A 6,449-nucleotide genomic window follows, 5' to 3' on the forward strand; every position below is an offset into this window, starting at 1 on the left:
TTTCTACTCATTTCAAGCATATGATTTTCTTTATTTCCTCTAATGTTAAACCACAATCCTATTCTGAAGCTTTTAAACAACCTCAATGGGTTATTTCCATGCATGCCGAGCTTGAGGCCCTAGAAGCTAACAACACTTGGGTGTTAACCACTTTGCCACCTAACAAAATGGTTATTAGTTTTCGATGGATATTCAATATAAAGTACAACTCTAATGGCTCTTTCAATTGTTATAAAACTTGCCTTGTCGGCAAAGGTTATAACCAGCTTGAAGGATTAGATTTTCTGGACACTTTCGCACCAGTTGCTAAACTGGCAACTGTCAGTCTCCTTCTTGCCATTGCTGCCTCTCAATGTTGGTCTCTTAAGCAGTTGGATGTCAATAATGATTTTTTACATGGTGATCTTCATGAAGATGTCTATATGAAGATTCTGTCTAGCCTCAAAACATCCTCCACAAATCAAGTCTGCAAACTACAACAATCCTTATATGGCCTAAAGCAAGCTGACTGACAATGATATGCTAAGCTACATCATTTTTTACTTTCACATAATTACATATGTTGTCCTTCTAATCATTCTCTTTTTCTGCAACATAATATCGATAAAACCACGACGCTCCTCATATATGTTGATGATATTATCATAACTGGAAACAATGATGAGGAAATCCAACACATCACCAACCTCCTTCGTTCTACCTTTCGCATAAAAAATCTGGGTGATCTTACTTATTTCCTCGGTCTTGAGGTCGCATGCAACTCCAAAGGCATTCACCTTAGCCAACGAAAGTATGTTCTGGATTTGCTTGTTGAAACTGCCTACTTGACAGTTCTCCCGTACCTACTCCTATGGTCCCTAAGCAATCATTTATACCTACTACTCATCCTTTGAATGATGCTGCCTCAGCTTCTTATCGTCACCTTATTGGCAAACTCATCTACCTTACGACAACTTGTCCTGATATAACCTTTGTCGTCAACGATCTCAGTTGGTTTCCTTCTGCACCTAATTCTACCCATTAGCAAGCTGCAACTCGTGTTTTACGATATCTCAAAGGTACTCGTGGTTCTGGCATTTTTCTTCATCACAACTCTCTGCTCTTCAACTTAAAGCCTTTTGCGATTCTGATTGAGTCGCTTGCCTCGATACATGGCGTTCTGTCACTGAGTTCACTATCCACCTGGGTAACTCTCTTATTTCATGGCGTTCAAGAAACAACAAATTGTTTTTAGTAGTTCTTCTGAGGCAGAATATTGATCTCTCACCAACAACGTATGTGAACTCCAGTGGTTCACTTTCTTATTTCACGACTTTCGATTTCCCTACATCTCTCTTGCACTTGTTTATTGTGACAATCAAACAACAATACAAATTTCTTTGATCAGGTTTTTCATTAGTAGACAAAGCACATTGAAATTGATTGTCATCTCGTTTGTGAAAAGGATGTTGTGAGTCACCTTACATATTGCTGATATATTAATTAAACCTGTACCTTCACCTTCTTTCCACACTCTGCATTTCAAGCTGAGATTTCAGAATATCTGAGCTCGAGGGGGCTTATAAGCTTTCTGTCTAATTGCTCTCAATTTTGCTACATAACATCTTCTAGTTCTTTTTGTTACGTATTGTTCTTTATATATTCTTGTTTTTTCCTCTTCTTCACATATACAATATTATCTTTTTCTGCCATCACTTCTGGCTGTCCTTTTTCTTTTGCTTATAGTTCCCTGTGCTATCATGAAATCCTATAAACCACTACTTTTAATATAAAAGAATTTATACTTTCTAATACAGTTTTTAAATATTCATCTTAAATGAATTTCAAAACCAAAGGGTTAATTCAAAACCAATAACATTCCATAATTATAGATTCTTATCTGAGATATTGTTTAGAATTGTTTTGCATCCACAAAAGGAAAAACAAAAAGAGAGTTTCGAAACATGTTTTTTAGATAACTTATTGTGAATAAGATTATTGGTAAAATCTACCAGAGATGAAAGAAGAAGAGGAGACATTAATGTAGACAAATCATGGTAATGAAGAATATTACTTAAATGATTTTGATTCTTTTTAAGAACATGACATGTTATAAAATATAAATTGAAAGTCTAATATTAAATAGAAATGTGAAAGTCAAGTAACATAACAAGAATCCAAAAAAAACACAGTATTAAGATTTTTTATTGGAGTACTGTCATATTATATTGCATTAATATAGAATATCCATGAACTACTCCTGTATGTATATATTCTCTCTGAGCTTCTAATGTTAATGTATTGAACATCCTTAATCTGTGTCATGAAGTAAACTCTATAAGTGTTGTCTATAAGCTTCTAAGAATGTTGATGTTCTTAAATTGTATGAATTATAGTCCTACAAATTTGTTCCAACTGTTTAATTTGACAGATAAGTAACAGCAGCTGTGAATTATTTACTTGAAAATCAATGATCCACCAAACTCTATACTAATTTAGTACAATTTAGCTGCAGATTCTGAAGCAACAGCAAGTAAACAAAAAAAAAAAAAGGAAAAAAGAGAGAGCTCAGGTTTGCATATTTTTCATCTATGGTTTTGAGATGAATCAGTGATCGACCCATCGATCATATGCATCTTTCATCACAGCTCTCAGAGAAATGCACCAGCCGGGAATCGAACCCGGGTCTGTACCGTGGCAGGGTACTATTCTACCACTAGACCACTGGTGCTTCTTGTTATTTCATACAAACGTAATGTGATCTAGTTTGTTTACAAATAAAAGAAAATGTAGAAATTATAAACAATCCAGTATATGTATTTTCATGATCAAATATTTACTACTTTACATTTTTTTTTTTTTATAAAACATGTTTCAGAATTTTATATGATGAAAAAGTTGATTTAAACCAAAATACAAATCACTGGTGCTTCTTGGTTTTCAGCTCTCATTTAAATAAACATTTTATAATATTCGTATCTCATCAATTTCCATTATATTCATTCAATGAATTAAACCTGGTTTAAATTACTTTGCTCTGTATAGTTTTTTTATTCTAATTAAATTTATTATTTTACTCATATTTTGTGACATCCAAAAATTATAAGCTGAGTATAATATATTAGAACGTAGCATTATAATATGGTAAAACAGTTTAAGGAAGTACTAAAAGTTATAATATTTACAGTCATCCAAAGGGATTATAAAATTAAAAACTTTAAGTACATAAGAAGTCTTTCAAATAATGGAAAAAATCTAAGAGTAATAATATAAACTAGGTGTTGCATATAAGCTACAAAGTTTTTCAAAATATAGAAAGGAGTCTAATAGAAAGAGTCCTAAGAGGTAGTGGTTGGATCCTCTGGCTCCAAAGCTTGCTCTAGGGGAACATCTTCTGCCTCTGCTCATATCCAAAGGATTGGATGATCATTGCAAGGAAGAAGACAAACACATACAACACATACAAATGCAAGGGTAAGTTAGGTTGAAAAACATGCAAGATAAGTCCAAATATAAACTAACATATACATAACAGCATGCACACAAGCAATCAAGTAAACATGCTATCAGATTATACATTAAATGGAACTAACTATCATGTTATACAATCACACACAGCATGCAAAAACCATAACACAATACATACTAAGACCGAATGCATTTTGTTGATACCAATGACCGACCGCGTGATTTGACCATCCAGACTAGTATGAAATGTCGAGTTCCAAGGGTTTGTGCACTTGTTATGGCCCTACTGCTTTGCAAAGTCATTGCCGAGGGGTTTCACCCAACCACACACAAATGTAAGCCCTTTACCGAATAATAGGCCTCCACGTAGCACCTACTACTAGGACCTCCTGCTATTCTCACCACATGACTCATCACTTTCTAATTGAGCATAGATGGTCATTAGAATGTCAGGATAAACCCCATCCCGAACTCCGTCCATTCATACGGTCAATCACAACAACCCATGGGGCACCACCATGTAACCTCCCTTGAGGATCATGAAATTATGTCCAATAACCATACTTTTCACTTTTACATTGCATACAACATATATTTATAATATTAATTACACTTCAAAAGACCACAACCAACCCAACAAGTCATCAAAAATTGTATGAAATCATTCCATGTACACTACCAGACAATAATAGTTCTAGAAGGACAATTAAACAATACAAAACCTAGTGAACTCATACTTAGACAAGGAAAATGACTTTAAAACCATCACCAACAATTTCGGAAGGGTCAAGAACCCCCAGAACGACCTAAAGAACGTCCAAAACGGACATCCGGAACTCCCAGAACGTCAAAACCATTAAAATCACTCAATTTGACGTACAAAATTCGTTGAGCGCACCCCCCTGGTGCGCTGTGCGAATCTGCAGATTCTGCAGGTCCGAATTCTGCAGATTTGCAGCACTCTACCCTTCCAAACTCGTTCTTAGGCCTCTAGGTGAGTTTCTAACACCTCTAATTCCATATACATGATGAATTATGCTTGTCTAAAGGGTTACACACTATCCTAACATCAATCTCTAGTAGTTATACATTGATCTAGGATCTAATACTTCAATTTCATTTACTTATAGATTCAAATTCTAATTTACCACTTGGAGACTGTTTTGGGCCATGTTAATTCTTCTAACAAATCAAAATTGACATGTTTGCACTGCCTAAACTACCCAATTGCACCTAGGACACCCACAGCCAGAAACCATTACCTCACTTCCTCTATTCTAATTTAAAACACCATAAACAACTTAACCTTTTATATGGTAACCTGTATAACAGAACTTCATAGCACCCACACACTCAATTACAGAATCATACCTTGCCTATAACAGATTCTCATCATACAATTCAGAATTTCATGATTCACACATCATACGACACTTGTTCTAACATATAAATTCATCCAAATTTTTCAGTTCAAATAGAAACAAAGCACCAACACAATCTCACATACACCTTGGTTCACATTTTCCAAAACAAAAAGAAAAATCTTACTCATGCAACTCAATTTATACTAAACAGAGAATGAAACCTTACTTCCCTTACCTCAGTCGAATAGTTCAAGACACAAAAAACCCCCAAACGCTAAATTTCACCTTAAGGAAAACTAAAATCACCTGCAGATTGCAATTTGGTGATGAAAAGCAGATTTTAGGACACGTTTGAAACTAAGATTTGGGGAAAACGAAATCAGCTACATGCAAGCTGAATCCGCTGCATGATCATAGCCTCAAGACGCATAGAAGAGAAAAAACACTAACCAGTTAAAGGAAACAGGAAACCAGTCAGTTGAATGAAAGCCCACACCGTCAAGATTTCCTAAGCTACACCTGATTGAGGAACAAATGACTTAGTAGGGAAAACTTTTCCAGTGAGAATGCAAAGAGTAAGGGCATGAAGTCTGTTTGAAGAGCACACACGTTTTTAGACCAAATGAGAAGCTCTTTTTAAAATTAGCACTTAAATATATTAGCTATGTTTCCTCTCCTCACTTGCTGTCACATGTGCATTTCCAAGCAGCTCCTTTTCTCAGCCTTTACATATTTTCTGTAATGATGGAGGTATTTGACACTCAATAATAAATAGACACTTTAAAAAAATATTATTTAAAAATTTATTATTATTTTCTCTACCTAAACGAACCTTTCAACTATATGTCCCTTATTAACTAGAGGTTATATAAGTCAAAAAATTTCATTAATATCTTCTATATGACTAATTTTGACTTCCTACTTGGTTCTCAACTCTCAAACATTATTTAACAAAAACTGACCTTATTTTGTTTTAAATATTATTATTTTACGAACAAGACAATTTAGAAAAAACTTATTTTGTTTGAGTTTGTAATATTTTTCAATTTATTTCCTTTCGCAATTAATAAAAATTAATAGTGGAAGATAAGATAAAAAAAAATTATATCCAACTTTACCTTACAATAAAAAATTATGTATGGATTTCACTATAATAATTACATAAATCAAGAATTTTAATTATAACTTGAATGGAAGGATGGATTTGAGAAAGAAAAAAAAAACAAAAAAAAAAGAAAGATAAGAAAAAAAATTAATATATATGTTAATTTTATCTCGATTTTCATAATAGTTTTCCTCTTCAATTTTACGCTTTATTCATATAAAGTACTTATAAAAGGAAATAAATAAAAAAATTAATCTTTATAACTCAAATAATTATAGTAGGTTATTGCATTTGTGTTTTCAACTATATATGGCTTTAGGTAGATTTTAGAAAAAAAAACAAGTTTTACATAGACTATTGTTATATACGACTTAGTCGTTGATATAGAATCTCAAAAGTATGGAACCATAAAGGGGAAAGGAGAGTAACTCTAAAAGAAGGAATACAATTTCTGTTGAATAAATGAAAGAATATGGACTAGGATTCCATATAATTATATTAGGTTATTGCATATGTGTTTTCAGCTATATATG

At 33.3% G+C, this 6,449-nt stretch overlaps 1 long non-coding RNA gene and 1 other non-coding gene across 3 annotated transcripts; both read right to left on the bottom strand.

Moving 5' to 3' along the window:
* Positions 1-2,639: 2,639 nt before the first annotated feature.
* On the bottom strand, positions 2,640-2,710 carry TRNAG-GCC. Its single transcript has one exon. It is a non-coding gene; the product is annotated as a tRNA-Gly (tRNA).
* Positions 2,711-3,211: 501 nt separating this feature from the next.
* LOC106773947 lies at positions 3,212-5,529 on the bottom strand. 2 transcript variants are annotated; one of them, XR_002669678.1, is made up of 4 exons: positions 5,421-5,529; positions 5,262-5,330; positions 5,047-5,117; positions 3,212-3,379 (listed from the first exon to the last, which is right to left on the bottom strand). It is a non-coding gene; the product is annotated as an uncharacterized LOC106773947 (long non-coding RNA). The 2 variants fall into 2 exon arrangements; XR_001376691.2 differs by lacking the exon at positions 5,421-5,529 and having other exon boundaries at positions 5,262-5,420.
* Between the last annotated feature and the right edge of the window lie 920 nt (positions 5,530-6,449).

Source organism: Vigna radiata, chromosome 9 (assembly GCF_000741045.1).
Source record: "Vigna radiata var. radiata cultivar VC1973A chromosome 9, Vradiata_ver6, whole genome shotgun sequence".
In the NCBI taxonomy this organism is placed as follows: Eukaryota; Viridiplantae; Streptophyta; class Magnoliopsida; order Fabales; family Fabaceae; genus Vigna; species Vigna radiata.